Raw genomic sequence first — 16,379 nt, forward strand, 5'->3', positions numbered from 1 at the left:
TGCTAAAGAAATAGTCTTTTGTACCCGGGCAGGCGTTTTAAAAGCGTTCTCGTCAGAGCAGGCACGTATTGATGGCTGCTGTCTGAGTATAAATTTTAACTTGATGACGTCATATCACTAGAGAAAGGATTCTTAGCCCGAAGGCGCGTGGTATGATAAGGCCATGCAATGCAAACTTTTATCTTTTGGTTTAGCCTCCCTAAAAAATTCTGTGGGATAGTTTTGGTAATCGTGGATGATTATTTTCTCTCTTTATCTTTTCTTTTACTCCAATTAAACCCATAATCTCTTGGGCATCTTTCTTTTGAGTTATTTTTCCACTGGAAGCAAAGGCACTGGTAGCTTTTAGGATTACAGTTAATGGATGCGTCGATCCATTATAGTCTTCAGTCTTGAAGTCCTAGCCCTTTGACCACAGAAATCGTTTTGGACAGTAGTCATTTTATGACATTGTGGTCAATGTCCGCTAATGGTTCCTGCATCTCTTGGGTACAGTGTGGCTCCTTGATGAGAACCAAGTCAAGGATATTAGGGTACCCTTGCACTTTCTTTGACCCGTTGGAATGAATCATTCAGAGAATCGTTTGGTCTGTAACATACCTCAACTATCACCTTACACAACACACACTCTCATCGTCCATTGGAACCTCATTTGAATCTGGGTACAGTCTGATCGCATGATTCCCTCTACTTCATCCAATTTCAATGTTTTATAAGGCAGCATCAACAATTCCCTTAAGTCTTCCTCAATGATATTAACGAAAACCTTGCACCTCCTCAACACAAAAGAATTCCATCTCTACAAAAGAAAATTCTTCTGCTAACTGGATATTTGTCATACCAGATGATAAGAGATAATGAATAGATCAGTAGATAGATCGATGATCAATAGACCAACAGATAGTTCAATGATCAATACATCAATAGATAGATCCATGATCAATAGATCAATAACAATGATGATAAATGAGAATATAAGGATGCTCAATTATCGCGCATGCTCAGTCGTAAATTAAAATTTAAAATTTTAAAACTATCCTTACCAAGTGTAATTTCCACCCAATTGAACCCAGAATGGTTGTCTTTCAGTGAGAAAAATCTATATCGATGTTTAACTCCATCTAAATTGTAATTTTTTTGTCAGAAACAAAGGCATAATTATATTTTCAATCGTTTCCTCTTTAGAGGACGCCACTATCGTTCTGGTAAATAACTTTTTTTTTTTTTTTTTTTTTTGGGGTGACTTTATCTGGGAATTGTGTCTGGCGTAGATAACAAAGGAGAAGTTTGGGAAATCCCAGAAGAGTCAAGATGGCAAACCCGATTAAAGTTTTTTTTGTTGTTTACCAAAAGCATTGAAACCAACTGAGATTGTCCCTCATTAAAAATAAGCACTTTCTCTCTTAGACGGATTAGTTAAGATTTTGTGAACACAACAGAACCCCCCTCCCCCAACCCACCTTCTAATGCAAATCTTATGAGATTTTCTTTCTTTCTTCCTTATTTGTATTCGTATAAAATCAAATAATTTAATTAATAAAAAATTAGTTCTTAACGAAAAGATAATTTAATTAAAGAATAAAATAAATTGTCGAAATTACCATAATTACTCGCGCAATTTCCCAACCTCAATTTTCTTAATCTTCATTTTTGGGAAGGAAATTTATGGAAAATTTGTTGGGGGGGGGGTCATAATTAAGGTTTTCCTTCTGCGAGGCCTCTATTGGCTTAAGGATTAGGTGGATCACGTGCAAATTTGAAACACGTATCTTTAAGAATCCACAAGTGGCTTGCAGAAAAACAGTTCCAAGATCATTATTTTAATTTTAATCCCCAAAGTCGAAGTGACGACTAAGGTAGAGATTGGCGCCACCTGGTGTCGCTCCTATAACTACCACCCACCACTGGATGCCAAAGAAAAACAGCTCCACCTCCATAGCTGGACGAAGATGAGAAGTAGAAATATTGAACATACTGCACTGAGTGTGTGGTAGGATAAAGTCACTAGTGTTTAGGCCTTAAGCAGAGGGGTTGGTTCGAAAAGTCGGGGACAGTCTCCTGTGGAGTACAGTGGAGTGAGTTGCGCTGCCTACCATAAGGCTACGACAAGTGAAGGACAAGACCATCCAGCCCAACCAACTGGAGGTGCTTCCTGCGCAACTGCGCTAGTGGCCGCCAATGAGGGAAGAAGAAGCCAATGCATGAAGTGGAGCACCGGAAGGAATACGTTCGTAATGCGAGCATGCTACAAAGTAACGAAACTAGAGGCAGACATGACAATGTACAGGACGAAACTACACAGGAAGTGGTTGGAACGATTCCCGACTGTTCAGGTCACTGAACAGCGAATAGCAGAACGGAGATGGACCATCCTCAAGCAGAATCTGATAGCTCCTGCAACCTTGGAAAAAATCAAGCAGGATGTGAGCAACCAACTACCAACAAGAGCGAATACAAACACAGTGGAATCCAAAGTGGAACAAGAAAACAGCAAGAACAAGAACTACAACCCGGAGCAGCCGAAGCGTAAACAAAAGAAGATCGCGATATCCAGAATAGAAGAAGAGAGGAAGAAAGCGCTAGCAGAACTTGAGGGAATGAACCCCAGAAATATCCACACCATATTGGAGCAGAGACCCAACAGAACCATTTTGCAAGTCACAGACCACCTCAATAGGCGAATAATATCGGATTATCTCAGCTAAATAATAATAATTATTATATTAATAATTTTATTATTATTACTCCGAAATCGCAAAAGTCGCTCCATCGGACCTACTCCCCAAAGTCGAAGCGACGACTGAGGCAGAGAGTGGCGCCATCTAGTGTCGTTCTGAATAACTACTACCCACCACTATGGTATAATAGTATACCCATAATAGTATAACCCACTATAATTACAATAAATCGTAATAATGAATTATTTAAATTATTTGAAGTTAAATATACATACTGTTATGTACAATAATCTTTTTGAAAAAAAAAAGCAGAAAAAAAACACTTTTTTTTTCATCCAGCAGATAATCTAGAAAACACGAGATGTCAACTTATGAGCAGAAGAACGCCTCTTGTAATCATTAAAAATGGCAATAGCTCATGAATGATTTAAGAAACACAACTCACATCTCAAAGGAATAAAGTGGCCAAGTCAGATAATCTCTCCATTTCTTTTTCTTGTTTTATTTTTAGGATTCACAACCGACTCTTCCTTACACCAGACATTGAAAGAATGGCTGAGGAAGTAGACTCCTCTTTCTTACCATCGTTATTCGAGTAATGCGCCCGGAGACATTCTCATAAAACAAAATAGTGCTGAGTCTAAATATTGACTGCTGAAATGCAGGCGATATCTCTCGTGGATTATACGACCACCCTCCTCTGTGTGCGCGTGATGGCACGGCAAGTAATTTGGTTCTTAACTGAAGTAGCTGTCTGGTGCACTTAACCAATAAGAGTTGTCTACAGTAACCATTTCGATGCATTAGCCGAGGATAAAAATTGAATGGAGAGAAACCTCAAGTAGGCCTAAGAGTGATAACTGCAAATTGCTTTTCTTAATTACTGCCCATCAGTAGAAGGCGCTGATGCAGTCCTCACAGCACAGTAAACACAGACGACAAGATAAGCCTAATTATCATAGATTAGAAAAAAAGGCAGTTGATATCACATCTAGATGAACTTCAAATTCCTTACTTTAGCAAATCTCCCGAATATATCCTATAATCTAACTTATACGTTAAATAGAGATAAAAATTAAAAATATTCTATTTCCAGTTACATATCTGAGGATATTTTTCAAGAGAGAAACCACTCCTTGAAACATGCAGTCCGCGGACCATTGGTGACAGTTTCTGACTGTTGCTAAGCTCTTAGATAACCCCCCTCCCATCTTCTCTGATAACTGGATCGATGAGTTCTACTGACACGTGTCTCTATTTGGAGGATGTAGTCCGCTCAGTGGAAGCTCTCTTTCAATCCTATCTATGGTAGAAGATGATTCGCCTGTCAGTGTTTCGCAGTTGGGATATGAAAGGCGAAATATGACAACTTCTTGCTACAATCACGTAAGTACTGGTCATAGAGGTCGCGAGTAGTTGGAAGTGCTTCTGGAGCATGTCAGAAATGATGGCCATCTGAAACACAACACATCAATTAATTTGTTTGTTTTAATCCACGAAGATTATTAGTGAAAATCACTTTGTTTTTTTACCACTGCCTAAATATCGAATATAGGCAGTGCTTGAATTATTTTTTAATCCATGTTGTTTGTTTTAATCCGCAAAGATTATTAGCGTTTTTTGCCACTGCCTAAATATCGAATATAGGCAGTGCTTGAATTATTATTTTGTTGTTGTTTGTAATGTTGTCCAGAAAATTCTGTTGCTTTATGTGACAGAATAAAAAGAAACAACAAAATAAAGAATATAAAAAAAAAAGAAGAATTCTGTTATTTTTTAATTTTGTTCAGAAAAATTTGATAATGAGATTCAGACTCAAAAAGGATAATACTGCTTTCGTGAAGAAAAAATTAGGCAGCACTGAAACCTGACTGAAATAAAGGGATCCAATAGCGTCTATCAAGAGTGGGGTAGCGTTTGCTGACCCTCCTTAAAGTACTCGAAGACATCAACTTCAAATGCTCGCCATTCTCTCGTGAAAGTGGTAAAAGTATTTCAAAAACCAAAAGAAAAAAAAAAAAAAAAAAAACCGTCTAAAGCGCAGATTTCTTTTAAAGTTGCCCAAAGTGGTTGCAAATGGATCACGGGGTTCTCCATTGCTTTACTTTCCAGCGACGCTTGATGTTAAGTGTGTTCACTCGTCCTTTTCCCGCCCACCCCGACCGAAGTCGGAGAACGGAATACGACCGAGGATTACAACGACATAAGGATGGTTCATTGTGATATATTGTGTTGGCTGCTCGTAGCAGGTGTCAGAGATATGGGAAATCCATCGAACAGACCACTTTAAAATGTTCGATAAGAGAAAAGCTTCCAATAGGGATTCAAGCAAGGTAAAAGGTCAAGGTATTGCGAAAGAGAGGCGAGCTATTATCGATCGATGATTTCTTTCGCTACCCTGACTTAATGAATAAAACAGGATTATTGGCTGCTGGAAAGAATGCATGGTCAGATGTCTGCTGAGTGCATGCGTTACTTTGGAAGTTGTTGTCTTCAGAAAATGGTTTACAACCATTTTCTGAAGACAACAACTTGGCAGTGCACTCCAACTGCTGTTTTATCTTAGCGTGGAGAGAAATTAGTACCCAGAACAGAGTTTTACTTCTTTTGATAAGTGTACTGATTGTAACTGGCTACATATATTGATATGTAAAAGTTAAGCAACAAGTAAAAAATATCTCCAACCATTATTGTTTGAAGCGAAGCCTGAAAAAAGTGGGCTTCAATGAAGCAGGACTGCTCCAAACATCAATTATCACCCGAGTTTCCGGGAAAAAAAACCACGCTGCCTTCTTGGACCAACTAATCAGCCACGTTGTGTAAAAGGTCCATAACAATTCCTCACTTCATCGAAGGGACTTGAACTGAGGTCTTTTCTACCCGGTGTGCGAAGGAGGGTGATTCTACCAACTGTGCTACCCACGAGAGCCTGATGTGTCTAGTAACATCAAAATAAATACATAATAACAACTGAAGTTGCCAGAATGAAGAATAAACATTAATTGTTGCAATGCTGAACTTATTTTGATGGATTAGAACACCTGGAAATGTTTCTGAATTGTACAGTGGCTGTAGAAACTGTGATTGAATCTTATTTGGAGTCTAAACAGCTCTTGGGTTGAAAGGCATCTAAATCTCGCTGGTGGTTCAGATGACCAAAAGAAGTAGATTGCCAGTGAACAGGTAAATCCAGTACAGAATGTCTCACTAATCATTGTAAATATCTAGAATTATTATTGGAGTTTCCTAATATTTTGGATGGGTACTGCAATGAGCATCGTTCAAGCTTTTTTTTCTTTACCATCTCAATGGTTCCTTTATCTATCAAGGAACCATCTCTTGTTGTTCAAAAAAAGCCCGTGGTACGTCCCTGAAAACAGTAGTTTTTCCTTTTCCAAAGAGAAAAAGTTTTACTTTGCAGATTCTTCAAATATCTCAGAGTTTATTTACTCTAAAACCTAAGATTTCACACCTTCGAAGATTTTAAAAGAAGTATTTCACAGTATCAACACGTACTCAGATAAAACAGCATTTAAACTAGTGCGGGAACCGCAAATATTTGAGGCTTCTTCCACCGGATTTTATTTCTCTTCCATAAGTCCAAAACAGCGAGTAAACATGTACCAAAAAAGAAAATGGAATTATTCCAATTTCCAGGTAACTGTTGATTAATTACAAGAGGTTGAAATGGTCGACAAAATGGCGCCTCACTGTCCCTTTGAGCGCGCACACCGGATATTTTTTGCGTGATTGGTGTATTAAGCAACGTACCTATGTACAACGTTTGTTTTCTCTCTCTCTTAGAGACTGTTTATCCATCAAAGAGGAGAAACGTTACATTCTGATATTGCTGATGAGAACGAAAGAAAAAAGACAGACAGAAGGAAACAGCTCATATTTCTTTCCCAGCGTTTTTCCCGCCTTCCAGTAATCCACCACATCTGTCAGCACCCCAGCAAGAATGACAAACGTCTATAAATATTTGATACCATCGAGTCGCGTCCTTGCTCTTTCATATAACTTCTAGAAAGGCTATAAATATTTGATTTTCTTTCCGTATCTTTCTACTGGTAATGCGGTGGACTCTGTTACAATCAGCGTTTTGAACAGCGAAAAGTCAGCATCTCTCTCTCTCTCTCTCTCTTGTTCTCCAACCTCTTTCTGTATCTTTTCAGCTAACATCACAGAACTGAATTTTTCTCCATTCAAATAACCGCAATAATTCGCAGTCTTGCTTATCCCCAGAAACGTTGCAATAAACGTATTTTGTTTTTTTTACCATTCATTCGTTTCTTCCAGGCGAGTTATGTGAAGAATAAAGAGAGCCTACACAATTCGACCTCTGTTTATTTCCAATGCTAAGACTTAATTTATAGCCTCATTCCCAAAGACTTTCATGACGTCACTGAATGTTTTATTTATTCTCTAGATTATGATTAGATCAATCTATCGAAGAGAAAAAAACAACTAAGAATAGATCAAAACTCAAACTATATCAAAAATGTTTGAGTTTTCCCAGAGTAGGATCTTACCAGTATCTCCAACTTCCAGTTTATATAATTATCAAAATTGTCAGCTGCATCCAACTGTTTAATGACTACATAATAGTAATTTACCAGATTGGTGAGGTACAACCACCCTTTAACGAATCCATTCTCTGATCTGTTCAAGGCCCACTGTGGTTAGGGTTCAAAGAATGGTGCCAAACTATCTCTCGCGTCAAACCATCAAACCTTGAGTAATCCTTTACAACTGTAAAGGATTGCTCAAGGGGGATGTTTGTGGAGAGCGAAGGATGCAGGCATTGTACAGACTAAACTCAGGTTATTATGAGACAGTTGACATTGCAATACATTATGGAGAGTGCAAGAACAATATACCAAATGACGATGTGCCGCACACTCTAACGTACGGCGTTCGACAGTAGACGACCCAAGAGACACCTTTACTCACCATTGATTATTATCGAAGCAAATGCTGTGGTTTCAGCAACGCAACATGCTGGGTGTCCGTTGGAGGAGTGGAAACCATTGTGCTAATTGGTTGAGTCCAAATATCTGATGCAACACGCCGAGGGACTCCTTTGTATGTGGCTGGAGCAAGACGAGTCCATGGAGCCCACAGTCCAGACAGGTGGGGTGGCTGCTTAATATAGGACATTTTTTGCTGGCAAGAACTAGAACCCCTGGTGCGTATGGACCAACGTTTCACTAGTGAGGTCTATAAGCAGCTCTTAGGAGACCATGAGCACCTTGTCATGTTGCATTTTTACCTGGACGAAACGAGATCTTCCAAGACGAAATGCGCCTTGTTATGGGGCCCGAGTGGTTCGACACAGTGAAGATATCATCCATCTTGATTGGCCAACAAATTCGCCTGATTGAGAGAGATCAGACGAATTTGGAGTCCAATGTCTAGGTAGTCGGTCATAATTTAGTGATCATTCAGTGTATGTATTTAGTGACTAACTTTCATTTGCCATGGTTACCATTTCAACCAGGATAAATTGCCGAATCAGCGTTAATTTACAAATATGAATGCAAGGGGAAAAATTCTCGCTTTCAGTAGACTTGGCCAAAAAAGCCAATCTTGGAAAACTTTTGTTTCATATCACTTTTAATTAATTTCCTTAATTAAATAGTTCGCAACGAACTTGTGGGCGTTCTGCATTATTTTCATATTGCGAAGGATGTTGTCTAAGAAAAATAACAGCCATTGCAAATCTCCTCCATAAATATTGAGCTACAAAACAAAAGAAAAAAAAGTGGGCAGCGTGCTCGCATAGTTCTTAATTAGACCAATAAAGTAATCCGATTGAAGAGAGTGTACACTCTTCTTTTTGGCTGAACTGCGTGAGTTTAAGGGTTAATTGTCAACAGTGGTTTGCTGTTCTGTAATGAGATAGTTTTATTTAGCCTTAGGGACCGTCTGAAGTGGTGTTGGGGGTGATCTCATATACCATATTTCCTTCTTTTAAGTAACTCCATATTTTTATGGCTATTCTGTTGGGCTATAGAATTAAAATGTTCATTTATTAATGATTTTGGGGAGTATTTGTGTTTGGAATTGCCATCTGTCTTCCAAAAAATGTCGATGCTGTTTCTATGGCAACAACATACTAAAAAGAGAGTTTGATTTCGTAAGGAAATTAGGTTTTCACCAGCTGAAAGAACTTTGTCTGCTCGCGCTCTAAATCCCATTCTCGTGTTTGGTTTTCCATTGAGGATTACTTCTAACGGTTTTATTTTCTCCATAATTTTTGACGTCTTCTGCAATTTTCGTACTTTAATCCTTTGAATTCCCTTTAGGAGGAGACAAAATATCGGTTTGCATATAAAATTTGAGCGATTATTAAATTTTGTATTTTGATTAATAAAATACTCGTGGAATTTGTAAATTCGAGGGTTTATATCTAAAGAGTCTATTTGCCATTAAGTTTGGCTGGCGCAAAGGTCACGTAAAAGTCAACGGATGTTGTTCAATCCACAAGAGTAATTATTATTAGATTGCCCTAGAGGCAGGCATGCTTTAGTGTAAGAGATATATGGAATGAGGTATCTGCAATATGAAATTTATGCAAAATTACTTATTCATGCAGCAGATATACTTCCAGTCGACTTTCCTCTGGCTCTCTTGGGTAGCACAGTTGGTAGAATCGCCGCTCTCCCTACACCAGGTGTAAAAGACTTGAATACGAGTCCCATTGATAAAGTGAGGAATTTTAATGGGCCTTTTCACAACGTGGCCGAGTTAGTCGGCTTCGGCAAGGTAGCATGGTTTCTTCTCCCTGAATCTTAGGTTTTTCGCCCAGAAAACAGGAATTCGACCTCAGAACATACGCAACCCGCCAACGACGAATTGAATGGATTCTTTTAAGATAACAACTTAATTATCCACAAATTACATCTGAATGGTTCGAGGAACATTCCACAGATTTTCAACATCTATCTTGGCTGCCTATTTCTACAGATTTATTTCAAATTGAGAATGTCTGGGATATGTTGGAAAGAGCAGCTCGGTTTCACTGTACTCTACAGACCAGAATAGTCAATTCTGTGGCTGAATTATCTCAATCATCAGGCCACGAAGTGTACTGGCTGTAATTCGAGACAAAGGTGGCCTTACTAGATTGAATAAAGTTTGTAATATTTTGCAGAGTGAGCGTATAATTGGCTATACCTAACTTTATTATATTTGTGCTTTGAGAATGTGGTGAGTTCCAAGAATTGTTTGTTAGTCTTTAAAAGGAAATTGGAGATATCTTAATGAGGTCTTTAGCAGCATGGTCTAAGACGAATCAGTTTAATAGCCCTGTAGCAGTCTTGTAATAAAACAAAAGCGCTTTCAGTTATTAATAATTAACCTAGATACTTAAAATAAATTACCACAAATAAGAGATAAATCTGATTATGCATGTTATTCGCTCTCTGCTTAACATTTTACCTCTTCATTATTTCCATGGTATTATTAAAATGAAACGAAACTGAAAATTTAAACCAATTTTCGTCTTAGCTGTGAAATATGTTGACACCAAAGAAATAATTCCTCTCCAAACTGTCTTCTTTGCTCTCAGTAAACACCAAAAGGAGGTAATCCTGCTTAATTTATCAGTACAAAGTAGGGAGTGAAGACAAACAAAAGAATACTCACAAATTAGGGAGTGGGTGAACGTTAATGGAACAGCCTCTTAGAAGCAGTTGGAGTCACCATATGTTCAGATGGCTGGTGGTTTGAATAAAACGTTTCCCAAAGGAAATTATGGGAAGTTTGTGACCCCCACACACATGCACGCACACACATACGTACATACACCTTTAGTTTATTATATTATACCTGGCTACGAAGCGTGAAGTAGATGGAGTCGACTCTACTTGGCATAAAGATGGCCCTTCTATGCAAAAGCAAGCCATATCCCACGTGGGAAATTAACAGCCGGTGAGTACACTACAAATTAACACAGTGGCAGTTTACTGGAGATGAATGCACGGCTACTGGCCATGAAATTAGCCGTGGGCGCTTTTATTGTAAAATTAACAGATAGCACATGAAGTTAGCACGTAGAAGTTTCAGAGTGGAAGCAGAATGTAATCAAGTCGTCTGAATTAGCAACATCGGACGTTGCAATTATATAAACACACACTTAAGTGTTCTCGACAACAAGTGGAATGAGCATCTCGCTAGAAACAATTGGAGGAATGCTGGAAAAATTAAGATAATGCTGGCTTATTCAATGTCCTGGTCCCTATCTGTTGTTGAGATTTTATTCAGCGATAAAACTTTGATGGTATACGAGGTTATACAAGAGGCGGTCAATAAATATTTACCCTCACCTAGAAATATTTGAGTTTGGCCCGGCAATTTTATCATTGTTTATGTAGTTTCTTCTGGAGCCACACATGTTTACCATCTGTGCTAAAATTCTTTCAGGGCTCTTGAATAGAATCCTTCACTTTGAGCAGAAAATCTGGCTTCCGCTTCATTAATTACCTTCTCATCAGTCTGAAATCTGCGGCCCATAATGCTTTTTTTTTATTTTAGGGAACAGCAAGACGTCTGAAGTTGAGATGTGGTGAGAAGGTGAGTGCTGCAGATTTTCAAAGCCACCCCTTGATTGCAAAGTCCACTGTGAGAGCAGTCTTGTGAGGAGCAACAATGCCGGTTTGGAGGTGAACACTTTTGGATGGCTTCCCGTGTCTCTTCAACTTGATGACCTCTCTTAACTTTCCGAGAAGGTTTCTGTAGTACTTCTCGGTGATACTCTTGCCTTTTGGAAAGTAATCAGTCAGGATGACACTTTTGAGTCCCAGAAGACTGACAACATAACCTTTATGGCATACAATTGAACCTTGACTTTTTTCGGGGGGGGAGGGGTTGGTGAAGATGAATGTTTCCATTGTTTGCTCGTTCCTTTTGATTCTGAGTCATAGCGATATACCCAGCATTCATCCATCATCACAATTTGGTCAAGAATCATCAACATTCTCTGCAAAGCTACAATTGAGTGGAACACTTTTTTCTGTGGAACTTTCGAAGAAGTGTCAAAAGTCTCGAAACCCATCGGGCTGCCCCCTTAGACGTGCTCAGAAATTCATGCATTGGGGTGAAAACAGACCCATGGCTAATGATCAATGGTTAATGGTCTGTCTTCGAGGACTAGTTGTTCCATTTTAGCCACAATACCAGGGTCTGTAGCTAAGTGGGTCTTTCTTCTCTTGGGTCATCGTGCACACTGTTTTGGCTACACTTGAACTATCATTTGCAATTTTTCAGTCTCATATGACGGAAGTCCTCCACCTACACAGCTATCTCTTCATGGATTTATATTGCTCCTTTGCCTTGCAAATGAAGAAATTTTATAACTGATCGGATCCCTACCCTTCACAAATGTACCACCTCAACCTGTATTCATGGCTTTAGTAACCTTTAGAAAAACAAATAAATACACATTAACTTATGGGACTTAGTGGAAAACCCTAAATCAAATATTTCTAGGAGAGGGTAAATGTTTATTGACGCCCCTTATACTTGCTGAAAGATAATAGCATCAAACAGTGATGGGTTACTGTTAATAAACTGATCGGATGTTTCTTTATAATTCGGAAAAATGGCCTAAACAAGAAAACAATCCAGAAAAAATAAGTTTTTTGTATAAATTCTTTAAAAAACGAAAAAGGGTGATGTCGAAATTCTTCAAGACATCCAGAGAATGACGGATGACATCTGCATTAGAAAGAAAACGAAGAATGGGCAAAACAAAGGAAAAGTTAGGCTACAGATCGAGACCTGAAGCACATCTATCATGAGAGAACGGAAGATGGTTTTTTTTTGGCTAGTTTGTTCACTGCCGCATACAAACAAAAAGGATGGAAAGGAAGGGGGGAAGAGGAGGTATTTTTTTTAAGGGTTGTTATTCGACGAACAGTGCGGTAAAACAACTTAAAGTGACTCTTAATTTGACACCGACCTAATCAGGCGATAATTAATGACTGAAAGGAGTGATCATTCAACTGATGTGAACGACTCCATTAATACTGATATATGACTACAAATTACCTGCTCCCGATGGAAGATTATTAAAGCTTAGAAACCAGCAGACCCAAACACGTCATCTTGTCTGATGCTGGATTTTTTCTTTCAGCGAATCACATTGGCCATTACTAACGAGAATGAATGTTTCCAGCTTGCAATCAGTAGCTGATGGAACTTATCAAACCTTTGAAATTATTCTCCTGTGACATTTTTAAACCAACGTTCAAGAATTTTTTCTCCCTTTAACTACTTCCAAAAGAAATGTAATATTCATTTGCGCGGTTTGTTTTCTACAAGAGATATAAACCTCATGGATATTGAAATAGCCGAGATTTGTCAAAATCAGAAAAGGTTAGGTAAGTTTAGACTTGTTTTAAAGTTGTAATAGGATTAGGAATAGTCATTAACACATCTAAGGGCCAGACCATATTCTCTGAAGTACGGTGAACATTCGACTTACTGAAGGGAGGTCAGGTCGAAATTCAGGGAAATTTAGGTAAAGTTCGGATATATAAGGACTGGTTCGGTGGCAAGGAAGTGGACTTTTTTGGAGTTAGCAAGTTGGTAGTCGTGGTTAGGTGCAGATATGTAACTAATAGTTCAAAGAGTAGATAAATTTATAGTAAGTGGGCCGTTTAGTATGAACAGGCCATATTAAAGTGAGTTTGGTCGAGGAGAATCTTGGATAATAACAAGGAATCTGATGTGGAAGCTATTAAAGTGCAGGATGATCAAGGAGCTGGTCCAAAAACTCGGAGAAATGAAAGTTATTGTAAGTACTGTTTATTATTATTATTCCTAGTCAAGGAAATAATCCAAAAAGGGAGAAAGGCATTCTGAAATTATAACTGTGATAAATTTGACTAGCCTAGGAGGTTGCTGGATAAACAAATTGGATGTCGTAAAAGAACTATATATAATTCAATTTAGAATGAGATATAGAACGGACTTGTTGTAATTGTCTATCCCAGTGGGGGATCATCTGTAATATGGAAAAGTTTTCTTGTGATAAGTTCTGTATGTCTTTAAGTCGGTTTATATAATTAAACATGCTAAATTTTTCATGTGTATTGTCAATTGTCTCACAAATCTTTCTACTTAAATAAATAAATTGCCTGGAATTTTGCAACGCAGTCAGAGGCCCAAGAGTAACTTATAGTTACCAAACAAAATTGACATGCCTATTAAGAAAACTCATGCAATTGGCGAAGTTGCCAGCCAGGATAGCTAGAAAACAATAGTGAGACAACGATAAAAAGAAGTGAATTAGTATATCTGGGAGTGGTTTTATGAATTTTGAAATGATAAGGTTTATGGTTAGTATTGATTTATTGAATGGATATAGTTAACCTAAGAATTAGATATCGAGATAAACAAGTGAAAAGCAAAACGGTTAGAAAGAGTTGTTAATAGTAAAGGTAATTGAAATTTTACCATGGTTACAAACCAGCTGGCGGGCCAGAAAAATATTTTAAAGTGTGTAGTAAATTTAAATTTTTGTAAAGGAAAACAGAATGCCTGGGGGAATCTACCACATCAAGTGCTTTCCATACAGAGAAAGGCTTTAAACAGTGTTTACTGCAGAAACGCACAATTTTCCAACAGGAGTAGCCCCTTTTAGTGGGGCAGCGACAGGAACAGATGGAAGAATAAGATGTCCATGATACTGGAAGAGGAGCCCATGTGGTTGCTGGTACAGCAGCATATAGTTTTGGGAACTTGAATATCCCAGGTTGCTATCTTCCATGGGAAGATAGCACCTTTAAACATCCTTCAAACTTTGCTTCTCCACTGGAAATTGCTGTAGAAGCAAGTAATGGTGCTTCTGATTATGGAAACAAATTTGGTGAGCCAGTAGTGGCTGGATTTGCACGTTCTTTTGGAATGAGGTTGCCAAATGGAGAGAGGAAAGAATGGGTGAAGCCAATGTTTTCTGGAGGCATTGGTAGTATTGAAGAGACTGATTAAAAAATTTTGAAACCAGTGAAAGAATGATAGTGGTAAAGATTGGAGGTCCAGTTTATCGTGTTGGTGGTGGGGCTGCATCTTCAGTTCACGTTCAATGGGATCAAAAAGCTGAACTGGATTTTGGGGCTGTTCAACGTGGTGATACAGAAACTGAATCGAATTGTTAGGGCTTGTATTGAAATGGAGAGGAACATTTATCCTCAGCATTCATGATCAAGGTGCAGGTGGAAATGGTAATGTATTAAAGGAAATTGTGAACCAGCAGGAGCTGTAATATATATACTGACAGATTTCAACTTGGTGATCCAACTACGCTTGAACTGTGGGGTGCTGAATATCAAGAAAGTGATGCAATTTTAATTGCGTCTGAAGATAAAAAAATTTGAAGAAAGTATCTCAGGAAAAAATGCCAAGTTTTGTTGAAGTCACTGGAGATGGAAGACTAGTTCTCCAGGAAGAGGAAAATGGTAATGGAAGAAAGCCCGTTGATTTGGAACTTTCACGCGTGCTTGGCTCAATGCCAAGAAAGATTTCATTGTGAAAGGCACAAACCAGCTCTCTACCCACTAATTTTACCCAATTCTCTTGATGTTTTTACAGCACCGGATAGAGTATGTACTTAAATTGCCATCCGTGGCTAGCAAGCGCTATTTGACTAATAAAGTTGACAGAAGTGTGACTGGTTTGGTTGCCCAACAGCAGTGTGTTGGTCCTTTACATACACCATTAGCTGATATGGCAGTTGTTGCACTGTCATTCTTTGATACAGTTGGTAGAGCCACATCAATTGGAGAACAGCCCATTAAAGGTTTATTAGATCCCACAGCTGGAGCAAGAATGTCAGTGGCAGAAGCCATTACCAATTTAATGTTTTCCAAGATTACTTCCCTACAACGTGTAAAGTGTAGTGGTAACTGGATGTGGGCTGCAAAATTACCAGGAGAAGGTGCTGCAATGTATGATGCCTGTCGTGCAATGTGTGAAGTAATGTCTATTTTAGGGGTTGCAGTGGATGGTGGAAAAGATTCATTAAGCATGGCAGCACGTGTTGGAAAGGAAACCGTAATCTCCAGGAACATTTGTTTCAGCTTATGCCCCATTCCCTGACACAAGATTGACCGTTACTCCAGATTTAAAGTGTCCAAACGGACAAGGATGCTTACTATATGTGGACCTTTCAAGTGGAAAGGGTAGGCTTGGAGGAACGGCTCTTGCTCAATGCTATAAACAACTTGGTGGTAAGGTGCCTGATTTAGACAATCCCAAACTTTTAAGAACAGCATCTTCAGTCACGCAGGAACTAATTGGTAAAAGAAAGCTAACAGCAGGACATAAGTGATGGCGGTTTCATTACATGTATTCTTGAAATGGCCTTTGCTGGAAATCATGGTGTTAATGTAAATCTCACTACTAATGCGAGTACATACCGTAGCCTAGTAGTCAGGTGCGTGGGTGCATAAGTACACGAGCCTTGAGTGACCGGGGTTCAAGCCCATGACTGCTGAATACGGTGCTGTTTCTTGTATTCTGTCTATCTTGTGAACTCCTCTGACCGTTTGGTCATCCCGGAGTATAAACAGAATTTATTTTTATTTACAATTGCTTCCCTGTTTGGAGAAGTAGGTTGGATAATGGAAGTGCCACAAAATGAAGTTGTTTTTGGCAGCATACAAAGAGAATGGGATACCATGTCAACAAATTGGC

At 38.7% G+C, this 16,379-nt stretch overlaps 1 pseudogene; it reads left to right on the forward strand.

Annotated features, from left to right (window-relative positions):
• The first annotated feature begins 13,017 nt into the window (after positions 1-13,017).
• On the forward strand, positions 13,018-16,135 carry LOC150086610 (phosphoribosylformylglycinamidine synthase-like; annotated as a pseudogene).
• The last annotated feature ends 244 nt before the right edge of the window (positions 16,136-16,379 follow it).

The sequence above is a fragment of the Mastigoproctus giganteus genome, chromosome 4 (genome assembly GCF_048544385.1).
Source record: "Mastigoproctus giganteus isolate SK-2022 chromosome 4, ASM4854438v1, whole genome shotgun sequence".
NCBI lineage: Eukaryota > Metazoa > Arthropoda > Arachnida > Uropygi > Thelyphonidae > Mastigoproctus > Mastigoproctus giganteus.